A 24,298-nucleotide genomic window follows, 5' to 3' on the forward strand; every position below is an offset into this window, starting at 1 on the left:
TCTATATAATATTCTATCCTCCCAAGGAAGAGAGGGTGGGAGATTGTAAGAGCCAGAGGCAGTGTATGATTACAAAGAAACAGTGTACTCAGGACACAACAGGGCAGCTGTACATAGGAACTCACAGTGGCTGTGACTACACGTAAAAGGCCCAAGATCAAGCCAGACAAAAACCCAGCGTGAAGTAGGAGAGGTTTCTTACATCCTCCCTCCACCTAGACTGAGGACCTATATTGACAGTTGGTGGCTGCCAGGTAAGGAAGAGTCAGTACTGTTCAGTGATGTGGGTCCTGAGAGTCTGGCCACGCTCCAGGTGATGGCCCTGTGTCCATGCACTTACAGGCAGCACTGATGGACTCACTGGGCTTTGAAACAGAACACAGGAAATCGAGCAGGGGCAGTGGTGTGAGAGTGAAGGAAGAGGAATAGGAGTAAATAATACGGGAATTGAAGGGAGGGAACAGGGACAGACTTGACCAAAACATATTACATGTAGATATGAAATTATCAAAACAGAAGGGCACTGGTTGAATAGTTGGGAAATAGAAAATCCCAGGGAAAGAATTCTCTTGGGATGAGGAAAGCACAAGTCTTCACTAGCACTGAGGTGTTCCCATGTGAAGAACTGGAGGCCACCATTGTTCTTCATGCTGGTATACTTGAAAATAAATATCCCTAACAAAATCTGTGGAACCCTGTACTGTATGTTATGCCTCGGGCTATTTCCTAAAGAGAAAGCTTCCTGAAACTATTCAGAAATAGTCTCTGATGGTGTCTCCAGGTCTAGTAGAAGGCTGTGCATAGAATGGGCACTGGAAAATGGCTCTGAATAGATAGAGATAGAGATAGAGATAGAGATAGAGATAGAGATAGAGATAGAGATAGAGATAGAGATAGATAGATAGATAGATAGAGAGAGAGAGAGAGAGAGAGAGAGAGAGTGTGTGTGTGTGTGTGAAGGAGAGTTCATATTATCATGAGAAAGATGAAAATTGCTTTTGGGAACTCCCAAAATTATCTCTTTACTTGCCAATAGTCAAAAAAGGGAGGGGCTTAGAAAATCTAATATCAGGATGGGCAGCTCTTCAGAATGAAACAGTACAGACTTGGACCAACATGTGCTGGCCTCCTCTTCTCCTGACACCCATGGGGCACAGCAGCAGTGTTCTTTCCTAGTGGGTTGTGATAGGATGCAGTGAGTCCATATATGTAGAATGCCAGGTCATACACGCGCCTGTCTAAACTTGGTCTAGGCCAAACTGTGTTCTAAGCAGGAATCTTAAGATCTTAGATGTTGACTGGTTACAGATACAATTAGTTAAGAAAAGCTGGGACTGGAATGGGAAGCTAAAATATCACTAGTATCCTCCTAAAATAATGTTTCTATGTTTATTTAATGTGTGTTTGCACACATGTGTGCATGCATGTGTGTGCGCGTGTGCACACATGAATGCAGACACATGAAAACAAGTATAGGTCTAGGAAAACTTATGGAGCCGATGCTCTTCTTCTACCGTGTGAGTCCTGGGGACTGGACTCAGATGGGTTCGGTTTGGTGGCAAGCACATTTACCGGGTAAAGGAAAAGAGACGATAATGAAACATAAGGAGAACTCTATGTTAGCAACGAGCATGTGCAAGCCAAGTCCCCAGAAGCTAAAAGGGGCAAACTAGCATGAGCCTGCTGACACTGCAATAGCTTTATCTTGGTCTCTAGTCTCCAGAACTGTGAAACAATACATTTCTATTGTTTTAAGCCATCTAGTTTGTGGTACTTTGATAGAGTAGCCTTAGGGAACCAATAATGTCTTTGGTTTTAATACACATAATAATTGCTTTGAGGCAATGTAAATTACTTATCTGTGATATTCATTAATACTTAAGGTACCGACTGGCCTTCTGTGCCTCCTCCCCACCACACTTGCAATACATTATGGCTTAGGAAGGGACTCTGTGTTCTATATTGTCTGTGTGGTGATAAGGAACCTAGTTCTTCATTTCAAGTGCTTCCGTAAACGCAATGACCTCTGCCTCTTTACTTCTAAGGACCGCATAGCCTAAACCAGTAATTATTTATGAATCATCTCAGTTCTGTGCCAAAACCACTTTCTCCCAACATTTTGATGGCCACATACCAGATACAGTTTGGAAAACCCTTAAATCAGGAACAAGAAAATAATATTTTATTTTTTGTCCTGGTTAAATCATTTGTACAACTAAGTTTTTTTTTCTTTGAAAGAGATGGGCTATTTGCATATCTTGAATTGAAGAAACAATTTAACATGATTGAATTGAGAAACAGACAGGAGGCTAAACAGAACAGAACTGCAACCGACAACTGGGCTATTTTTATTGTTGCTTTTAGCAGGACCAGTGACATAAAAACTATCATGAAACCAATTAATTTTAGTCTTACAGAATATTTTAATTCCCTTTTTTGTAATATGCCAACATGAAATAATTGCTTTCTAATTAGTAGCCTGAGTAAATGTTAAATAAGTGCTACATTTTTAGTTTGGCAACACTAATGCTCCTGGAAGGCCCAGGTTCGCTACTTTAAGTTCACAGAATTTTGCTTAATACTTTTACTTTGGACACGAACACAGATCTCACTGTGCCGTGTTAAATCAATAAGACAATGGAGCTGATTGCTACAATAGCTCTGAACACTCAACCCTGTAGAAGTACCTACGAAAATACGAGATCCACCACAGTCAATACAGAAAACGTCACGTATAGACTGTTAATGCCAAGCTATAGATTTCTGCATGCTCACCAAGAGGAGCACTTCCATTAGACTGTGTCAGATCTGGCTTCACTCCAAGGCAGAATTAAAGATTTGCCTGTAGTAGTGAAGACACTCTCTTCACCGAAATACACCAAAGAGTCTTATATTTATTTTAGGACATTTATTACATTTTCCTTTGCTTTAATTAGGGTTCTGAACTATCTCCTAGTATTTTAACCCAGCAGTTATCTGACATTTGGACTTTTAAATTATGTATCCAATGAGATGGGAGCTTATAGCTCTGATGTAGAGTCGTTCTCTAAAGAGTCTGGCTACTTGAGAGTTTCAAGTGTCCAAACTTAAAAAAAAAATGTCAAGACTGTCTCTCTTTCACATGAAAGTGTTTCTAAAGTCTGAAGAGAGTGCCTGGAGCTATAGTTTCATTGGCATAGTTGGTAGACAGCTTGCTTTGCATTCATGATAGCCCAGGTTGGATTTCCAGCACTGCATAAACCAGGTGTGCCGATGCATGCCTGCAATGCCAACATTAGGGCGGTGAAGGCAGGAAGATCAGAAATTCACAGCTATTGCCTACACAACTAGTTCAATGCAGCCTGTAACACATTAGACCTTGTCTATAAATAAAAGTAAATAAATAAATAAAGTATGAAATCATATGCATTTCTGGCATAATGTCTCCTGTTGGTCAAGGTTAAATACAGCACTGTTCAGGTGAATGTCAGCAGCTGTCCTTTGACTTGAGAGGAAGCCAACACACGGAGCTCCATGCTTTAAAGCAGCAAAACAAAGCCAGCTGTCCCTGAACTCTTAAAATAAACTTAATTTCCAATGTCTCTTCTAAGCTATTTTTATATAACTTGTCTAATAGCATGTGAAGAACTGCATGACTTTATCACATTGAGAGAATAAAGAAAACTATATGCCTATTCTCTGAGGAAGAGTGTGCTGTAATAGCCAAGGTCATCAGATGGCATGGCCAAACCCTGGAGGGGTCAGGAGATGCACCCAGCACACTGGGACTGCATACCTTTTAGGAGTTTTCAGTTTGATATATGACTGATTTGGTCTCCTTCAGGACTCCTTCAGAATTCTGAAGCAATTCTCATAATCTCATGTTTATTATCTATCTGTCAATCAATTGATTGATCAATCAATCAATCATATATCTAGCTATCTATATATCATCTATTTGCCCATCTACTCTATTGGTGCTGTTTCTTTGGAGAGCCTTGATCTCTCTCTCTCTCTCTCTCTCTCTCTCTCTCTCTCTCTCTCTCTCTCTCTCTCTCTCTCATTCATCTACCTACCTACCTATCACTTGTCTGTCTTCTACTTATTGATTCTATTTCTTTGGAGAACCCTGACTAATTGAAGTGTCAGAATTCCCATAACTAATAAGGGAAAGGGTGAGTTTAAGCCAAGTTTGTTACCTTTTAAATTCTTAGTATTTTATGTGATAGCACTAGCTTCAGCAATCTAACTGGATTTCAGTGTACACTGTGATACACTGCACTGTTCTATATGTTACATAAAAGAAAACTAACTTGTAATGTAAAATCTAGAAAAATGTTAGGCTTGGGAAACTTGAAAATTTAAATTTCTAGTTATCTCAAGTTTCCTAGAAAGCTTGTAGTTTCAAACTTCAATGTTTTCTTTTTTTCTCTTTTATAAGTTTATTTTTAACATAATTTTCCCAACCCTGATAACAAATTCCTAATGGATATATATGTTATTAACTAGAGCCCTTGTCATTAACTTATATTTTCACAAATTTCCTTTTTTCTTCCAAAAGTAGACTTGAGTGTGTGTGTGTGTGTGTGTGTGTGTGTGTGTGTGTGTGTGTGTGTGTGGAGGGGGCATATAGTTAATTAGAATTTCTGTTAATCAGGTTTTTAAATTGTTTTTGGCAAATTACAATCAGGTGAATTCCATTAATTTGAAGCCATTTCTTATTATAGACTCTCCTTGATACAGATGTGTCCCCCATCTTTATATGCATTTGAAACTAATGGTCCAGCACTCAAAAGTACTCAGAGCATGGGTGACCGGGGCACCATAAACCCACCAGAGCCCTTTAGTGGCTGGTCCATCATTATGCAGCTATGGGCTTGTCTAATCAGATGGTGCAAGGGAACAGCTGAAAACATTAGCATGCCCACAGGCACTGTAAATCATCCTTTCCAGGCATTCTTTTCAATTCACAGGTTTTATTAAGTTGTAAGTAAAAAGAATAATCATCCTTGAATATCCACAGTATAACTCATAACCATTAAATTATAAGGTAACCCAATGTGATTAGAAGATCGTATTTATTACATACTCAACCCCTAGCTTTCTGATAGAATTTATAGTTAACATTTTGAACTTTCATTTTAGTAATGATGCAAAATCTAAAGTTACCTCTAAAATAAAAGGGTTCTTTCTTAACATACCATTTGACTAATAGAGACTGTTTGTTCCCTTTTCTCTGCTATTCTCAATGTGCGCTTGACTTTCTTCTTCTGAAACAACCATGTCATCTCATGAGACTTTGAGGATCAAGCTGTTGCTGGAATAGCAACACAGCAGAATCAACCTGTTCCTCACTGGGTTTGGGTAAAAATCAGTAATAAAATCAGGTACAACTCTAAGAAAGGACACTGGGAAAGAATCTTGAAGAGCCTGCAAGGAACTGTGTATGAAACCATATACATTTATGCTATTTCTGTTTTCTCTTCCCTCCTTCCTTCCCTCCTTTTTTACCATATCAAGTAGAAGACATTACCAAAATTGGGACCATTGTACATATCTTAATTACAAAAATTCATTTTCTTTGTTGTTGTGCTCTGCACCAAACAAAACCTGCACTGTCACCTGATAATGAAGGACCTTACAAGTTCTCGACAGGATTTTACATTTAAGGACAAACTAAACTGTGGGACAGTCAAGTAATTCAAGTGGCTATAACAATGAAGGAATACACACACACACACACACACACACACACACACACACACACACGTGTACATATAGATGTACATGTTCTCTGGTAGTGGGAATTGAACATGAGGCCTTGCACATGATATACAAGTTCTTTGCACTGACCTACATTCCAGTATTTTAAAGTGTTTTTAGACATATTTTCCCTAAGCTTGCCTTGAACTCGTTCTGTAGCCCAAGCTGACCTTGGAACTGTGACCCTCCTGCCTTAGCCTCATAAATGCCTGTGATCACAAGCTCTCGTTCCCAAGCCTGGCTGAGGAAATGTTTAATGTTACTCTAAATCGTATTTAAAATTGGATAACAACAACAACAGGACTTAAACAAAACCAGAAAAAAAAAATCAGTCAAGTTTTTGAAGAATCCAGTCTTAGGTTCCAACAGGAGGGCTAAGAATGCAAACATACAGCTTTGTAGCTTTTAAGTCTCGAAAGCCTAGGGAGTACCCATGTTAGCACAGTACTTGGGGCTGCTAAATAGTACTACCAACATTGCTGGTGTCAGGTGTTCCGTGCATTCCAGATGCACAGGCATAATAGAAAGAAATGAGGATAATTTGCTGAGCCATGCTTCTGGGGCGGAGGCCTGGAGGGAGCTGCGCAGTGTTCCTCCTGGAGGGGAAGGTGTGTGCCCAGGAGTGGTACTTGGAGGTAACTGTGAATGCTTCTTTCCAGGTCTAGTCTACAGACACGCTGGTGGCCTAATAGCCTACAAACTGGGGCATCCAAAAAGAGAGTCATCTGCTCCCCAGTGACTAGCACTCTACTGGTGAAAGTCCAAAGCAGACACCTGGAAGAAGGGTGTGGAACAGGAACCGCACCATCTGAATGGAATGGGATTTAGGTCGTGCTATGAGAGGGATAGAAATCCAGACAGAGAAGTGTATACAGCGCTTTAATTTTTTTTTTTTTTTTGCTAAAGTACTTTTATTTATTTCTTATTGGGAGAAACCATGGGGTCATTGCTCTAATAAGGACTAGCTATAGGCAAGGTTGAGGGGAAGGAGGAAGAATAAATAACAATCTTTGGGAAGTAGTTAATAATAAGCCTTTACAACAAGCCAAATGAAAATGTAAGGAGACCTGGCCTCGGGGTAGCAGTGATAGCAACAAAGAAAGGCCACGTTTAAGGAACATTTGGGAGTGACAACTCCAGAAGCATCTATTAGGAATTACAGCTGACAGGATGTGAAAAAAGGAGGAGTTATAAAACGCGGAGGTTCCCTGAGATGAGGGTGGTTCCCAGGCGCAGAGATCCAGAGAAGGGCATTGTTGGAAGGGAAATGAGTTTCCACTGGAGTGATAGAGTGAAGGTCGCGGTTTCTTCTGCTCTGTGTCCCTCCCTGCTGGGCCATGCTCACAGTGGCTTCATATGCACAAAGCAAACTCTGTTACACAGATGAACTGAATTCTGGATATAGACACTACTCTTCCCTCTCGCACCTCAGAGTGAAAATATGGAGCAGGCATTTGTGTGTAGACAGCCGGCACTTGGGAGTGAGACTGCTCTCACTTCCTATAGTGAGACTGAAATACGAGCGTTTATTTCATCAAGATCTAGCGGGACCCTTCATAAGCTCTCAAGGGGTAAGGGGAAGAGAGAGAGAGAGAAAGAGAGAGAGAGAGAGAGAGAGAGAGAGAGAGAGAGAGAGAGAGAGAGAGAGAGAGAGAGAAAGAGTAACACAGCAAAAGTATGAAAGATAACGGAACTTGCTTAAAAACAACTGAGTAGGAAGACGGCGTGATGGCCCAGTCAGCAAAGTGCTTGACTTGCAAGCCCGAGGACCAGAGTTTGATCCACCAGAACTATGTAGCTTCATGTTTAAAAAAAGCCAGGCATTGCTGATAGGTATTTGTAATCTCAACACCAGGGAGGCAGACACAGGTAGATCCTTGGGAGTCCCCGGTCAGTCCTATGGTCTCGGCATGTACTCACATATGCACACCCAAGTACACTCACAGCTACTCTGTCTCCTGTTTTGCAAGCCCATCAAGCCATTTTTTTGCCTCTGAGCTTTCACTTGAGAAGCTCTGCCTGCTCTACACCCTTTGCCTAGCACACTGTTGATCACCCCACAGGTTTCTGTTCAAAGATCACCCCTTTGGAGAGTTCGTCTCTTAGCTATCTCCGTATCACAGTCTTTGGGTCCCATGTTCACTGGACCCTATGCAGCCATGACTTCATATTTACTTGGGTGATGATGACCTGATTGTCATGTTTCCCTCCCAGCGGCTGGCAAGTTCCACGTGGGAAGGCAGACTGTATCAACTGCTTTGCTCACCACTGTGTGCCCAGCTTATGTGGAAGAAAGAATCCGCTCACAAGCGGTGCTGTCACTGTTTGCCAAGTGACTGAACTGCAGACTGTCATGCTCTGAGAACCGTGCCAAGTTCTCTCACATATATATTCCTCTCTGCAGACGAGAGAGGGTGGAAGAAAAAGAGTCTTTTAGAACCAACCCAAGGCTGCACAGCCAGTATGTCTTATAGCAGAGAGGCAAACCTAAACACATCTGGCCTCATCGAATCTTTCCTCTGATTTGCTCAAAAGTATCTACAGAGGGCCACTTAACTATTTTACCTTGCTTCTACTTATTCTATTTCTCCACCGAGTCTGGGAGCTCATTTAGGATGGAAATAATGCCATGCAAATTTACATACCCCTCATGTTGCCCTTCTGAAAGAACTCTATATTCTATGTTCATGTGACGAATATTTGGATTATTAACATCCTTAAGTAAAAGTATCATGGACACTTTCTCAAACTTAGTTCAATATTTTACAACCACCTCTGAGAGACACTAATACCTGAGTGTAACGCATGCATACGAACAGCTAATCTTCTACCCTAGAACAGAGGAAATAACTAGGTATGGTTAAAAGATGCAGTATTAGCGAAACAAAACAGATACACTACGGAAATGTCTTCTCCTGCTCACTGAATATTTGCTGAGTACATTTCCCCCATGCCAAGTGCTTCTATGGGTGCCAGGGACCAGAGACTAAGTTGTAGGCTTTTCCTGTACGGAGCTGCTTGGTAGCGATGGCATTACAGTGATATAAATAAATAATCTTAGATTAAGACAACATGTCCTATATTGGGTGAGGAAAAGGAGGAGAGCTGAGAAAAGCAAAGGCTGCGTGAGAATCCAGCCTGGGGAAACAGGGCTGAGCATTCCTGCCCTTCCATATTTACCCACACACACTGGGCCAGTTACTTGTCTCAGGTTCTGTTTGTTTGTTTTGTTTTTTGTTTGCTTCTTTGTTTCCCCCCACAATACTTAACTTTCAGGGTTGCTACATGCTCCTCTTAACACACTTAGAAAATCATACTCATTAGCTTCCAAAGATAGCCAGGTGACCATCTGGGAGTAAGAATAAGAGCTAAGAGTATGTGCGATTTTTTTTTTTCCAAGAGCTAATAAAGTTATGTGTTGTCAAGCAGCACTTTTATGAGATAAACAAGACAATGTCTATGAGATTCTTTGTAAAGGATCCTCGGCTCCATCTCACAGGAAGCTCAAAGCTGATATTCTGGATTCACCCTTTCATGTGCAAATGAAAACCTCCTAGCTGTAACAAGGCAGAGGCTGGGAAGTTAAGCAGCCTCCTCTGGGAATGGCTGCTATGAAGCAAGCTCACCTTTTCTGGATCACTTTTCTTGTGTCCTCATGTACAAAAGTTTTCATGGAGATTTTTTTTTTTCTACATGCTGTAACCCAATGAGGGAGCCACCAGTGTGGTGAACTACATCAGCTTTTTTTTTTTTTTTTTTTTTTTTTTTTTTTTTTTTTTTTTGGTTTTTCGAGACAGGGTCTCTCTGTGTAGCCTTGGCTGTCCTGGACTCACTTTGTAGACCAGGCTGGCCTCGAACTCACAGTGATCCACCTGCCTCTGCCTCCCGAGTGCTGGGACTAAAGCTTTGTTAAATATACTACTGCCCCAGGTATTTTGTTATCGGGACAGGAAATAGACTAGGACAAGATAAGATCTGGAAATCAAAACAACAAAGGCTCGGATGCATGCATCTATTTGCCAGTCTTTAAATATAACCTTCTCTTAAGTTCTCCCACAAAAAGCGATGCTGTGTGAGCCAGTGAATTCATAGAACACCTAGTCCGACTCTTCTTGTCCCTTTTTTTTCTTGCCTCAGAATTAGGATCCTGGGGATGCAGACATACAGCAGGCAGAAAGGTCAGTTTCTGGCACAGTCCCTCTTCTGCGCACTGCTACCAGGTACTAAGGATCATTTATTGTGCACTATGTGAAGGGCTCTGTATGCATGTTGGTGGTCTAAGGTAGGTTTTTATCATTACAAGCCCCGATTTGCAGACAGGAGTCTCAGGCTCCAGGAGATACCTGCAGACCTCAGAGACCTTTTGAAACTAATTTTTCCTAATCCTACAAACTGCCCTGTTACCAGCCCCCACTCTGCTGACTTTGGACTGTACATCCTGAAACACTCTAGCACTGACTGCCGTGCTGCTCCGATGCACCCTTTCCATGGATGAAGGATACCCTAAAGGAAAACAGTCTGTAGAAACAGCTCAAGTAGATGTTTTGAACATCGCTGCAGCTTAAAGCTCTGAAAAAAAAATCATTTAACGAACGCTTTTCCCTGTGATTCCGAAACTTACCTCTGCAAATGTTCACGAGAGCAATTCCTTTCAACTGTTAAAACACTGTACATGTGACTTTCCTGTGGTGCTTATTATTGGTGTGGTGGGTGGATATGTGTGTATATGGTCATGAGTATGTGCATATGTGTGAGAGCGAGCATACACATGAGGTGTGCATATAAGTGTGGCGGCTGAAGGTCAGAACTGCATGCCTTTTTCTATTGCTTTGCACTTTATTTGTTTGAGGCAGGCTCTTTCACTGGCCAAGGAGCCTGTGATTAGCTAGAATGACGGTCAAGAAGCTCCAGGTCTCCTGGCATCTTAGCCTTCCCAGCTCTTGGATTACAAGTACATGCCAATGTCATGTCTGCATTATGACATAGGAGTTTGGGATCCAAACTCAGGTCCTCACATTCACACAGAAAGCACTTTACCCAATATGCCATCTCCCTACCCCCTTAGTTGTCAATTTTTAGAAACCGAAGTTGAGCCAAGGATAATGAAACAACAATATATGCTGTGATAATAATGATCAGAAGAACGTAATCTTCAAAAATGCATTTTTATCCGTTCAAATTTAAATGTACTTTAAAAATATGCCATTAGTAATTACAGTGTAATTTTAATGGACAGTTCAGTAGTTATTGGATAAGTAAAATATGAAACTAGATTTGAAATTAAAGCAATAAAATGTTTTATCATAGATAAATATTACTCTACATGAAATTACAGAATTTTGTAGAGCACAGATGGTGCTCATCCAATCCTGTCTTCTCGCTCTAGAGCCGCATTTAAACAGGGGGAGACATAGCAAGTGCTTCAGTGGTGACGATTCACAGTGAGATGGACCCAAGTTCACATCCTGACGGTGCCTCTCACCGGCTCTGTGAGTCACAGAAGAGGGTCTTAAAATGCCTTGGCTAGAAAGCACACACGTTGTATTTGGAATAAAGATCTTAATTTGAAAACTTAAGTCATCCATCTACCCATCCTCTCATCCATCAATTACGAATTAAGACCATACTAGTGTGTGTCTTCCGGCAAGTTCTTTAGCACTTTCTTTGTTTCCAAAAGAGCTGTAAACTACTAGGCATCTATGTGACAGCTGTAAATAAGTTAGTGCATATAAAGTGTTTATGGTTTCTCCTGGTACACTTCAGTCGCTGAGAAGTAATATTGGAGATTATTATCATTTTCCTACTACTCTGGTGTGTTAGGGAAAATGATAAACTCAAGGGATATAATTTAAAGGCCCTATGTAATATTTTCCTTCCAATTATTAAGTATCTCATTTGCATAGACCCAATCTCTCACTGCCCTGCTCAGCTGTGATGGTGAAGCCATTTGGAAACTTCTTCACTAGGGGTCTGTTTCAATGGTGCTATTCTTCATACACGAAAAGAAAAATATCCCATATGGAAAATCTGTGCATAAACCTCGTGCTTTCCTGAAGATATCTCTGAAGTCTCAGCTGGCCTCCTGGGTGAGAAATGATGAGTTTGTGAGTGCATGAGGAGGTGAGCTGTGTCCCTACAGAGTAAAGCAAAGTTAACTGGTCCTCTGGGGGACTGAGCCTTACATGTCATCCTCAGAGCTCAGAACCCTAATCAGCAATAACAAGCCACAGAAATCCAGTAACGGTTATTTCATTGGCCTCAGTTGTTCCGTGATGGTTGGATGAGTTAATGAGAATGCAGATTCCATAACTCATGTCGGATGAATTAATGTAGATTCCTTTAGTGCCTTGGAACTCTCAGGATGTGGCAGAAATCCTACATAACTCTTAGTTAGGATTATGTGTATCACAGAGAACGCATAAAGCTTTGAGTGCCCACACAGCTTAGCACTCTTCTCCCAAGAAAACATTACACTGTCCAAGAGAAGAAAAGGGTCAACACACCCTTTTGTCTTGAGAGAAAGCTCTTTTCAAAACTCACTTTGATGCACCAGCCTTATGAGGAGGAAATAAACATGTATAAGCTTTTCAGTATGGAGTCTCTCCCTACCCCCGTCTTCACTCGTGCACACGTGTGTGTGTGTGTGTGTGTGTGTGTGTGTGTGTGTGTGTGTTGAATACATACATATGCACACATGTGTGCACGCACATGCACATCTTGATTGTCATCTTCTTTTTTGGTTTTACGATACAGGGTTTCTCTGTGAAGCCTTGACCTTCCTGGACTCGCTTTGTAGACTAGGCTGGCCTCGAACTCACAGCAATCTAACGGTCATTTTCTGATAAGAAAGCTGAGCTACCCACCCCTGGCTAAGAAAAGAAACAGTCAAATCTGGAAAGCTACATTACTGAGGCCTGCAAGATGACCTAGCAGATAAAGGTGCCAGCTGCCAAGACTCTGACCTTTTCTTCTAGTTATCATCTACAAGCTCAAGCAGTTCTTCAAGTATCTGGGTGGAATTTGATCCCTGGGTTCTACATCATAGAACTGAGTCCTGAAAGTTGTTCTATAACCTCTACACACAAATGCACAAATATAAGAAATATATGTGTGTGTGTATATATATATATTTTCCACTCAATGCACATATTCTCAGTAAATCATCCTCTGTTTCCACATCCTAACCCTACCATCACTGTACTTGAGCTTTCTTTCCAGTTTGTCCCTGATAATTTTTAAGCTGCTATGGTCAGCTTAAGACCTGAGAGAGCGGCCCAATTAGTGAGCAGGTGGTGGTAAACCCACTTTCATTTCCTCTGCTTAATTCCTCTTCACTGAGGTCTTGACTTTGGTAACCTAGAAGCTACAATGCTGAGTCACTGTTACCCTGTTACCTGCCCCACAGTCAGAAAGTGGCAGGTGGGTGTGAGAAGCAGACAGCTTTGCGTCTCATCTCTTCTTGCCTTCACTCACGGTTGTGACCTTGGACAGTTGTGACTTGACTAAGAAGGAGTGTGACAACCGTGTTCTTTTGCCAGAAAACCCATGGAAATATGTTAAGTGACTTGCTCAAGGTCATGGTTCTTGTTGCTTTAATTAGTAGAGAAAAAAGAAGAAAGAATGATAATACTTGCCATCTTTGACCGGTGAGAAGATGTACTTAATGATTGTTCAAATTTTAAAGGTCAAAGACATGAGGCATTGTTACGTTCATCATCAACGCATCCACATCTTCCTCTAGGCAAGCATATGCAGTGTTGTTTATTACTATGGACTTTCTGTTTTCTGCCTCTTATGTTTTGAAAGTGCCCCGAAGCCTGAGAGTGCTATGAGGCGTGAACAAGTGGGCAGCAGTCTAAAGTTCTTCACACACTGGAGTTTCAGGTGGTTGTAAGCTACCACATGGGTGCTGGGGACTTGACCTGAGGAAAAAAAAACCTGGTTTTCTTCAAGAGCAAGCAGTGATCTTAACCTTTGAAACATCTCTCTAGCCCCCATGAGTTCTTTCAAGAGGAAAACAAAACAAAACACCCACAAACCATCTTAGCTGTAGGACTAGAGACCAGTCACCTTGTAGGAAAGATGAGGTTGTTCCCTCGAATGTTAGTTACCCAGAAAACTATAGCATTGGAGCCAAACTCTGGTTCTTTGCAGTAACAATCCTAGACTCATTTACTACCTTTCCTGGATCTTTTACAAGAGCTCTCACAGGGATGTGAACCGGCAGGAAGGTTGCAGGACACCCAGAAGGTCAGACATCCGGGCACTGGTATCAGAGCTGGGAGCTGCTCTGAGCTTTCCTGACTGTGCACTGCACTTGATTATGCTAATTATTATGGATACAAATGAAGATTCACTACTATTGTGAAATAACAATGGGGGTTAATGATATTCTTTATTCCTACAGGGGGAAATTACAGACACGAAACCAATTAAGCCACCTTTCCTTCTTTGCAAAGCTGTCCTAAGTGAAGATCCGCACAGTGTGCTTACTGCTAGTAAAGACAGACTAATTTGTTCTTCTTTCCCAGATTTTTACTGAGATAGGCACTGACATTGGGGCTGTCCAGGCTTCCTCTTCTGAATTGAAAATGACTATGTTAATATGGCAGCTCACAAAAGGCAGTACTAAATGGGAAAACCAAATATTTTGAAATGAATATTCAACAGCTATCCCCTTTTAGAGGTCCAGCATCACTGCTCTTGGAAATCTCTATTAGGTAAAGCTTCCTGGTCGCCTTTTCCTGGACATGGCTACGGGAAAGCTGTCCTCCTACAACTGACAAGGTGCCTTCAGAGAACAATGGCAGGCTAATTTATGTGTTCCTCAAACTTCAAATAGTTGAACTTTAGTCCCAGGTCTACAAACTATGTGTCACAAAAACCTTTCACATAGAAGGATGCCATGTCACATGTATATTGTTAACGTAACTATGGTAACCCCCCAAAAATGCCAACAATGTGTCTGTTTCATACACAAATGAGGTGACAGCTGTGGAGTCCATGTCTGCCCATAGTATAATAGATGTGAGCTAAGACAGCCTGGGTCAGAAGATTACAACTCATTTACAGTAATCAGAGCTTTCAAATAGCATCACAACTTTGAGCTATGCAGAGTGCAAATGGAAGGTAAGAAGCCAAACTAAAAGCAGGCTCTACTCCATAGCTTTCAAACTAAGTGTCTCAACCTAGTGCATTGGTCTTTTTAGCAAGTGATCCAAAATTAGGGTAGATCAGATCGCCGATGCGTATTGCATGCCTACACCTATTTTCTCTGTTTCTTAGGGGCAATATTTCAGATCAGGGCATATGATGATTCCATCCAAGTTAAATGTTTATGGTAGTTGTGGTATTAGAGGCAAAGCTTCTACAATCCTTTTGACAGTCTAATTGATTATGGTTGTTAGTTCTTTCAGCTCTCGGTATTACAGCTAAGCAATCTCAAAGTTGGCAGGTTAAGAAAGACATACCAGATCGCTTATGTATAAATGGTAATAGCCTACTTACCAACCTAATAACTGGTAAAATAAGGCAAGGTCAACACCATTTATTATACTTGTATCTGTTCTTTGAGACATGGAAACTAAGTTCTGAAATATATGCAGAATGGTGATATGAGAGAGAGGCAGGCGGAGGGAGGGAGAGAGAGACTTAAAGTAAATTTCATTTAAAACTTTAAGGACAAATAATTCACTTGTGCTGTCTAAAATCTTGCAATTTACTGAGTTTGGCCTTTGTATCTATTCTGTTCTTTGAGACAAAACAAGAGAGTACATGTTTTTCTGACTTCATCTATATAATTTTAATTTCATTCTGAATAAAATATTAATCAAAGCTCTATTCATGAGTTAAAGATATTTCCATTGTTCTCACAAACCAAAATATGATTCTAAAATGGAACCTCCTTTATCTTCACATTGGCTTAACCCAAAATAGATGTTGAGCATAATAATTTTTTAAAGTTAAATACAGTGTTTGAGCAGTTTCATATTAGTGCTGAAGTGAATCAGAGAATAACATTTGCAGTTGAAAAAGACATTTTGAGAAAGGACTGTGAAAGTCTAGTAAAAATGGCACTTCTGCCTGCAATGTATCATATTTTATATACAGTTTATTGCTTATTTAACGTGGCATAAAAGCCTATAATAAGATAATTGATTATTTATAGTCAGCTGAGTGGGGGAATAGAAATATAACTCTAATAGTAGATATACTTCTTAGAAGTAGATTTTAAAATACTTGTTCTATTCTCTGAACACGTCACTGAGAGAGAATATTTGTAACAGGCAGAGCAAGCAGTTCAGGTCAAGAGTCCAGTAATATCAGATTCTACAGAGGCAAGGGTTAGTTTTCTTGTGTTTGTCTTACTTGTTAATTTCATAGTTCCAGGCTCTAACAGGAGCTACCTATGACTGTTATGTCCGAAGTATCATCCTTAGTTGGATCTAGTTTGAGTTTCTTTTATTTAACAATCTTTTCTACTATTAAGTAACTCATGACTGTTATTTACAAAGGAATGCAGATTCAGTCTTTCGTGTATTTAAACCTGTGCAATAGAGATCTCACCCAGAGAGGCCAACAGTCAACAGTTCGCAGATGTGATACCATGGCTTCTAAGCTTGATTTCAAAACTACCCTCTGATAATTTTTTTACAACAAAGGTGCATGTGGACTTATGTACTTTAGAAATGCCATCTCTATTTTATAGTCATCCCTCAATTCCATCAGGGAGACAGAATGCCAGTTTCGAGAGTCACAGAAGATCTCAGTACACCAATGTTACTCCTGACTTCTGCATAGCTTTAAGACAGAAAATGCAAACTTGGCTATAACACTTCTTACTCAGATTGGACTCCATTCATTTTTTTTTTCCTCCTTGGAGTAGACTGCCTTAAAGATAAAGGGCACCAGACCAGAATATAATAACCATAACAACAGCAACTTTAGAAAACATGCCACACAGCATGCCAACATCTGCTGTCCACCCCTCTTCCCAGTCAAGGCCCTGAAAGCAAGCTGGTCTTTCTGTTGTGTTGTAACGTCTCCTTTGGTGAGTATGTGGAATACACAGGCAGACACTGTTGAGTGAATAGGGTTCTTTCCCCCTTCCACAGTGTTTAGGACAAAAGAAGAGTTTCTGGTGCTGGCCCGTCAGGGGTTATAACTGCAGGCCTCACATGTGGCCCATGCTGCCCGGCTTTTGTTCCATCTCTCTTACAATGTCAGGAGGTGAACAGCATGGCCGACCAGCTAATAGTATACAAGACAGAAAGGTCCTTGCTTCGGGAGCCCATTGAATGACACCACTGTTCACTGTTCTGTACTGAGACTCCCTCTCACATACACACCCAGGCTCCCTCGCTTTACTGGAATGGGATGCCTATCACCTTCTATAACTTTAACACCAAAGAATCCCAAATGAGGCTATACGGACAGTGACTGTTCTAGCGAGATCTTCCAGTTGATCAGTGACAACTACCTTTTCCTACAGTACTTATCTCTCTGCAAATGTTGGCCAAGACCAAAAAAAAAAATTATTTAAAGGAAAAGAAAAGAACTCTAAAAGTTGAGCCAGTCAGTGAAGAAATCACTTCAAGCCACCAGAAGTGGGTTAAAGTTACTGCTTTCACAGGAACACTTGCTATATGGAGCATGCACATACACAGCCAGGTAAGAGCAAGTGGGTCTGAGCTTTCTGTAATACCATACTAAGAATCTGGCTCTTGAATAAAGGTGTCAGCAAGCCTTGGGATCCCCCCAAACAGAGAAACTCACACTGCGCCTTTATTCCACGTTCTTAAGGTCTATTGTTAACTGAAGACTCCTTGTCTTTTCAAATTCCTTCATGTGAATGGATGAGGCCAGACATCTGCCGGGATCCGCTCACATTTGCATGCAAATTAGAGACTTCATGACACACATGCCCTGGAGCCAGTAATACCACTTCGACTCCAGCTTTATACAGGTCAAAGTATAGGTCTTTGTGAACTTTCCCCTTTTCAAGTTCCAGCTTTTAGAAATGAAGTAATGACAATACGCGAGCAATATGAATTGCCTAGATGGTTGTGGTAAACTGGACTACAAAAGAAGATAACAATATTGCCTCAGAAGATCCTACAGGAAAAAAAGCCCAAGTCATCAGGACTTGTTCCCTCAGCGGATTTGAATTCCACATTTGTTTTATTATCTGGCGTTGGGAATGAATGTACTATGGACAGAACAGGATTTAGGAGCTTTTGGCTACACGGTTCAGGCACACTCAAAGGCTTTTTCAATCTGATCCCTCACTCTTTTCATAGTTGGCTTTGAAGCTATTGCTGTGGATCCCGCGCAGGCAAGGTCCCTCCAGCGCAAGTACTCCTACGGAATCTTCCAGCCTACTGTCCGTCAGCAGTCGCAGGACGAACTCTGCAACCTGCCAGTGCGCCAGGCACCTCTTGGCTGATAGTCTTTTCTGGGGAAACCCAGGCAACTAAGGACTTCCCCCTCAGGTAGCGGTGACTGCAAGAACCTAGCAAGCACCGAGTCAGTTGGCAGCAGCCCACACCCCGTTTCATGCAGCACAAAGGGCACTTGCTGGCAAACTTTCCTAGCCACTGACCCCCCGGAGCAGAATGCCTGGAAGAGATCAAGGCTTCCTTGAGATTTCCACATCCATGGCAAGCCTCCTTAAGGGGCTATCCCACTCTAGGCTCAAAACAGTTTTCTCTTTCCTGGACTACGTAACAGTTGCGGTGTGTTCTCCCCGGTGCTCTTAGTATTCCCAATGTTTTGTTAATTGCACTCCCTGCTCTTTATTCTTAACATCGAGGCCATTGCCAAGACCTGGTCCTCTCCTCACAACCTGCCACCTTCCTTTCCTTTTGACCCCATTTCCAACAACCTGGGTCTTCTGTCGGCGCTCTTCCCAGGCCCCAGCTTCTTTCCCCGCTCACATTCCCGAGCCTTCCCTTCTCTTTCCCACTCTGATGGGTCTCTAAAATCTTGGGGGGCTCAGCTCCAGTCATTGCCTTTTTCCTATTTCTGTCTGGCCTCCCTTTTCAAATATAGCTCTGCCCGCCCTTCTTCATTTTAAAGGCAAGAGGGCGATAAGTAGACTCCCATTTCCCGACTTCCTTAAAAAAAAAAAAACAACAAAAAACACCAAAAAAAACCCTAGCTCCAGAAACCGCGCCCCCTTGTTTCCCTTAGCCCCGCGATCCCAAGGTTCCTTAAAGCCAAGCCGCCAAGTTTTCCTCTACTTCCCGGGTGCTGCCTCCCACACCTCCCACCTCCCGCTGCCTCCCACACCTCCTGCTGCGGCCCAGTTGGTCAGGGCACTCACCCTAAGGCCAGGCTGGCAGGTTGTTGGGGTGCGCACAGAGCGGGTGGTGGCAGCAGCAGCAGCCGGAGGATGAGGACTAGCGGAGCCCTCCACCCAGCCCGCAGCGCGCACTGGCTCCTTGGGGGACCCCGGCAGAGCACCAAGATGCAAGGCGAGACAGCCGCAGGAGCAACAGCTGCTGTGCGGGGCTGGGCTAAATCCCGTTCTGGGGGTCGGGGTAGAGACAGGCAGGGTTGGGAAAGAAGGTAGAAGAAATAGGGTGCAGAGGGCGGGGCAGCGAACGACCAGATATCAAGGAAGGCGCCCTTGGCGCCTGGGGTTGCGGCGGCACTGATGCTGCTGCCTAGGAGGACACCGCGGGCCCCGGGCCCCGCCCGGCAAGCGCTGCAAACCGGGGCGCACGGGCCTCGCCTAGCTCCGCGGCTCGCTGCCCGCGCCCTCCGTGCGCCCCGCTTTGTGCTCCCCGCAGCCGGCGTGCACCTGGTGTAAGCAAAAGCGGTCAGCTGATGGGCTGCGCGCCGATTGGCTGCTCAGCCGTCTCCTCCCCTCCCGCCCGACCCCCTTCCCGGCCTCCCACTCCAGGCCTCCCGCCCCCCACGCCCGCCTAAGCGCAATCCTGCGCTGGGGCACCATCTGTAGCCAGTCCAACAAAGGGGCAGCTCGGCCCCGCCACCCAGGGCCTGCCAGACTGATGCGCTGCTACGCCGCTGCAGGGCGCAGGGAACCGCTCCTTTTTTTTTTTTTTTTTTAAATAGGGACGAAAGGCTGCGACTAGGTGAGGGAGGAAAGGAGGGAGGAAAAAGCCCTTGTAAGAAGGCCATAGTCACAATGGGACTGCATCTCCGAGAAAGGTAGAACTCTGGTTCATCCCTTAAGCAGACAAAATTCAATCGAGTCTCTGTACGAGATATAACCTTTCCTTTGGAGATAAGGGAAGCTATGTAGTGCATACATGCATAAGCGCGGTGGGACTGGTTCATGCCCTTGCCTTAGAGATAGTACTGGGACCCTTAACTGCATGGCAAAGTCACTGCCAAATTCCTTGGGGCTTTCTGGAAACGATTCGGAAACTCTGAAACTACAGTTTTTGTTTGGTTAGGTGTGAGAGTTGTGTTCACATGAGCAGAGGATTCAAAGTGCAGAACGTTCTCAGGAGACCCTGGGAGCGAGCGTGGGAGGCAGGAGGGAAAGGAGGTGGCGGAGGAGGCGGGGTGGGGAGGGTGGGGGGTGGTGTACCTGAACCTGTGTCTCAACTTCAGAGAGGCAGCCTGAAGCAAGGCTCAGGAGAAGCCCTTGATACACGTTACTGGGGGAATCAGCTTTAAGCCAGGCAGCATCATTAGTCATCCACGTTGAACAACTTAGAGAAAGAGATCATGATTGTATTTCCTCACGATATTCAGGCCAAGAAATACTGGGGGATTTGGAAGAATACATTATCACAGAATTTACTTTTGAAGTCGTTGATGATGCTAAGGGGGGGGGGGATTCCATAACAATAATCTTACATTGTTTATTCCTACAGCTGCCTCCACCCCCACCTTGCATAGATACCTGAGGAGGGTTTGCCTACACTTGTCAATCCAATTCGTATTCTCCAGAAACTATTTTGTAGCTGCTGGTGGGTCACATAGTGTACCTTAGTAGGCTGTCGGTTAGGATCAGGTTAGATAATGAGCCAGCTGTCTAGACATAGCTAGACAGAAGAAAAAGCAAGTTGAGCCTAGACTAGACAGTCTGTTTTTAATCTCTTCGGTTTTTCGTGTAGACTGCGTGTAGGCTAGAGTCTAAAAGAAGAGGGGTGCAGGTGGAAACAGATACTTAGATGTGGCCTTTCAAGAAGTCTTAGAAAAATCTGTGTTTTCTTGGGAGTTGGGGGGGCAGGCAGTGTGGCTGCACCCAGTGATGGGGCGTTCTCCAGGGGGTGGGGCTTGGCAGAGAAAGCAATATCTGTAATAGCATGCAGGATTTAGAAGAGAGTTCATCATGACGGTGGTGTGAATCAGGCACCAAGGTATCGTCTTTTGAAACCTGGTCCACATCATTTTAAAGCCCAGAGCTGCAATTAGGGTTTATGTCCCAGTGGGCAAGTCACTTTACCTCTTTAAGCCTTAGCTTCCTTGCCTTTAAAGTGGGATAATCACAGTACCAATCCCAAGGGAGTGTGCTGGTTAAGTGAGAGTAAGCAAGTAAAATGCTTGGAGCACTGTGTGGTAGATAGTGAGTGTTGACGGTCATTACAAGTGGGCATCTTGGAGCCAGGTTTTGCAGATTAAAACAAGATGGGGAGGGGGATTGCAATTTTACAACTTTCTCCTCCTCAAAGGAACCGGCAGAGCCAGCAAGAGAAATGGTCTCCCTGCCATTCAATTAATTTCTTTTAAATCAGTGTATCATTTATTTAAACTAATTTCCCTCTGCCCTGAAAGCAACAGAGAGAAAGGAAGCCTAGCCTGCTGCTCCTTGGTCTCTGCATTCATTTGTCTCCAGCCAGAGGAAAGTTAGGAGGAGCGTGAGGTGGACTTGCAGCTGGGGAACGGTCACTGCTGTGTGGTAGGAAAGACTCTTGAGGGCCAGAGGAGGACACATGAGGCACAGTGATGATGAAAGTTGGAGATGGGACCTGGTTATGGGATATTTGATGCATTCTTTAAGTTGTTAATTGCTCCACAATTTACAAACTGTTGTTTGGTAGCTTTGCAAAAGGTGCTGGCAAGTACTATACGCACTGCCACTTAAAAGCCTCTGGCCATTGGGGTGAGTGAAGCAGAAACAGCACAGCATAACTAAATCACATTGTTTCTCACTTAAACCCGCCAATGTATCTTTAAATGAATCCTTAGTGTATCTGTCCTGTTCTTGGGGGCCAGAATGTATTTGTTGGAATGGAATTAGGGAGACAGGCTCGGAGGACTGGGTCTCCCTCCATGTTAGTGCACTGAGTTGTTCCTGCATTGGAATTGGCTGAGCCACTTTATTCCCCTTAGTCCCTCTTGAGTTTTCTTTACTTGCCATTGAAAGGAACAATGTGTTTAGGATTACCCTAATTACATTGATCTATGTGGGGGATGCAGAGGAAAGAGAGCTCCAGCACTGTAGAGGGTGGCCATATTTGAATATTTTTTTTTTTAGAACAAAACAGGAATATGTCACTTAAAATCACAATTTTTAGAACAAAAAAAAACCCTCTTTCTGTTTCTTTAACTGAAATATTAACAGGATTCTATTCCTTTCAGTCTCTGGATGAATATTCTAGCTTTAAAGCAACTACCACTAAGCTTTTAATTTGATGCATGTGAAAGTTCTAAGTATGTAATTCTTGTGACCATCATTAACTTTGTGGCCAAATGTCTTGTATGTATAAAAAGTTCATAAAACTGGATGAGATTTTTACAAAGTGTGCATAATCCTTGCTCTTTTGTTTTTTTAAAACTGTGTGTGAAATCATTCTAATACAAAAAAGTCACTAATTGAAATTTGTATAATTAGAATTAGCTTTAGCATTTAAGTATAATTATTTGGCATGAAACTAAGGAGTCTGAACATCTTAATTTGCTCAGAACTCTCTGCATTAGAGCTAAGAGTCTTGCCTCTCGAGAAACCCCTTGGTCTTGCTTAAATGAAGGTAGTAAAGCACTTTAAGTAAGACTAACATTAATAGGTTTATGGTGATGATTACAGGTTTAGTTAAGTCGGAAGCTTGTAGATTTACCAAGGGGTATCTTATGCTCCACTGAATAAAGGATCCATTTCTACATGCAGAACATAATTGCCTTAGAGACCGTAGGCATGGTCTCGTCTAACTTCCTCATTATGTGGATAAAGAAATTAAGCCTGGGGAAAGCAACTCTGCTGGTCTTTTGAGAATGCCTACACTGGAAAGCCGGACCATATACCCTTGGAGGCAGGGACCATATGGCCAGATCCTAGGCGTGTACCTAGCATGTAATTGGTACCCAGCAGACACTTTTTGAATGCTTGATTTGCATTAATTAATAAACTTCTGTAGTTATATAATTGAATCTCATTGTATCATAAGCATTTTCTTTGTGTCATTTGAAAGACTCCCATGATTGGATGTTCAGTGATTGTGTAATTCCACAAGTCTATTCTTGGTGAGAAATAACAGCTTTGCCAATTATTTTCTATAACTTATGTTATAACAGACATTCTTGATTGGAAATCCAATTTTTACTATTGACCTATAGAAGAAATTAATTATGTTTTAGATTATCAATTTAACACATTTTTTTAAATTTCCATAATATTTTACTTCTATATTACAGATCTGAAATTTTTAAAGTAAAAGGTTTTTTTTTTTTTTTTTGCTTTTCTAAATTTTAGTTATACTTTTAAAAACATATTTCTGGAGTTTCATTTCTTGATTTTCGTTTACTTGTCCTCCAGCCTGGTTTATCTTTCAGCTGAAAAAAAAAAGATGACTAACAAAAATTAAGAAATAATTTGTGTGCCAGGCAGTACACCTAGAGGTATTTCCTGTATTGAGAAAGGTAGTAAAGTGAAATGGTTGATACTCAGGGCCAGTTTCACACAGAAATGTGCATTGGCACAAGTCATTGAGTGCTCTGTGCCTGTAATAGTACTTATACTGCTGTGAGGTTTTCTGTGGACTGAAGAGGTGCTGAGATATTCATTAATGTAATTCTAATTACTATAACAAATTAATAAAAGAATCTTAGTGCCTTAAAGAAGGCAAGTTTATTTCACCCTCCTGTAGCTGTGTCCCTGTCTTGGTGACTTTCACATGGTCAGTCCAGGCACATGTTTCCACATTGTAACTTTCCTTTAAGACTTCAGATTCCTTTCCGTTCACACAGAGGAAGGGGGAAGAGAGTGAATAAAGAATCACAGAGGAAATTCTGTGGTATCCATTAAGAAATGGCTCCAAGCTCCTCTGTCTAGTTTTTATTGGCAGAAACTCAATTAAGTAGCTACACTTGTTGACGAAGGAGCAGAAATGGTCACTAGGTATGTTTCTAGAAGTTAAAAACTAACAGTTTTTAACAGGATATAGTAATCTATATTAGAAAGACAGATTATGCAGATGCATATGTCATAAATGTAGACACTTCTTTTAAGACAGCTCATTAGCTATTTAGTCACCAAAATAAGCTTGGTAAGAGAAGGAATGGTCAACCAGCAAGTTGACAGCAAGTCAACAGCAAGTAAAAAGATGATTTTGTGGCAATGATGTCATGGATAGGACAACAC

At 42.2% G+C, this 24,298-nt stretch overlaps 1 protein-coding gene and 1 long non-coding RNA gene across 2 annotated transcripts in view; one reads left to right on the top strand and one right to left on the bottom strand.

The window, feature by feature from the left end:
• Positions 1-19,569, bottom strand: part of LRRN1 (leucine rich repeat neuronal 1) — a 37,289-nt gene extending 17,720 nt beyond the window's left edge. The window contains exon 1 of the mRNA XM_084765342.1: positions 19,067-19,569. The gene's annotated coding sequence lies outside the window, so the exon portion shown is untranslated. The remainder of the gene's footprint in view (positions 1-19,066) is intronic.
• Positions 19,570-19,677: 108 nt separating this feature from the next.
• Positions 19,678-24,298, top strand: part of LOC311588786 — a 61,308-nt gene continuing 56,687 nt past the window's right edge. Inside the window, exon 1 of the long non-coding RNA XR_014776338.1 lies at positions 19,678-19,841. This is a non-coding gene — a long non-coding RNA (uncharacterized lncRNA). The remainder of the gene's footprint in view (positions 19,842-24,298) is intronic.

Source organism: Acomys minous (genome assembly GCF_964271855.1).
Source record: "Acomys minous genome assembly, chromosome: 17".
In the NCBI taxonomy this organism is placed as follows: domain Eukaryota; kingdom Metazoa; phylum Chordata; class Mammalia; order Rodentia; family Muridae; genus Acomys; species Acomys minous.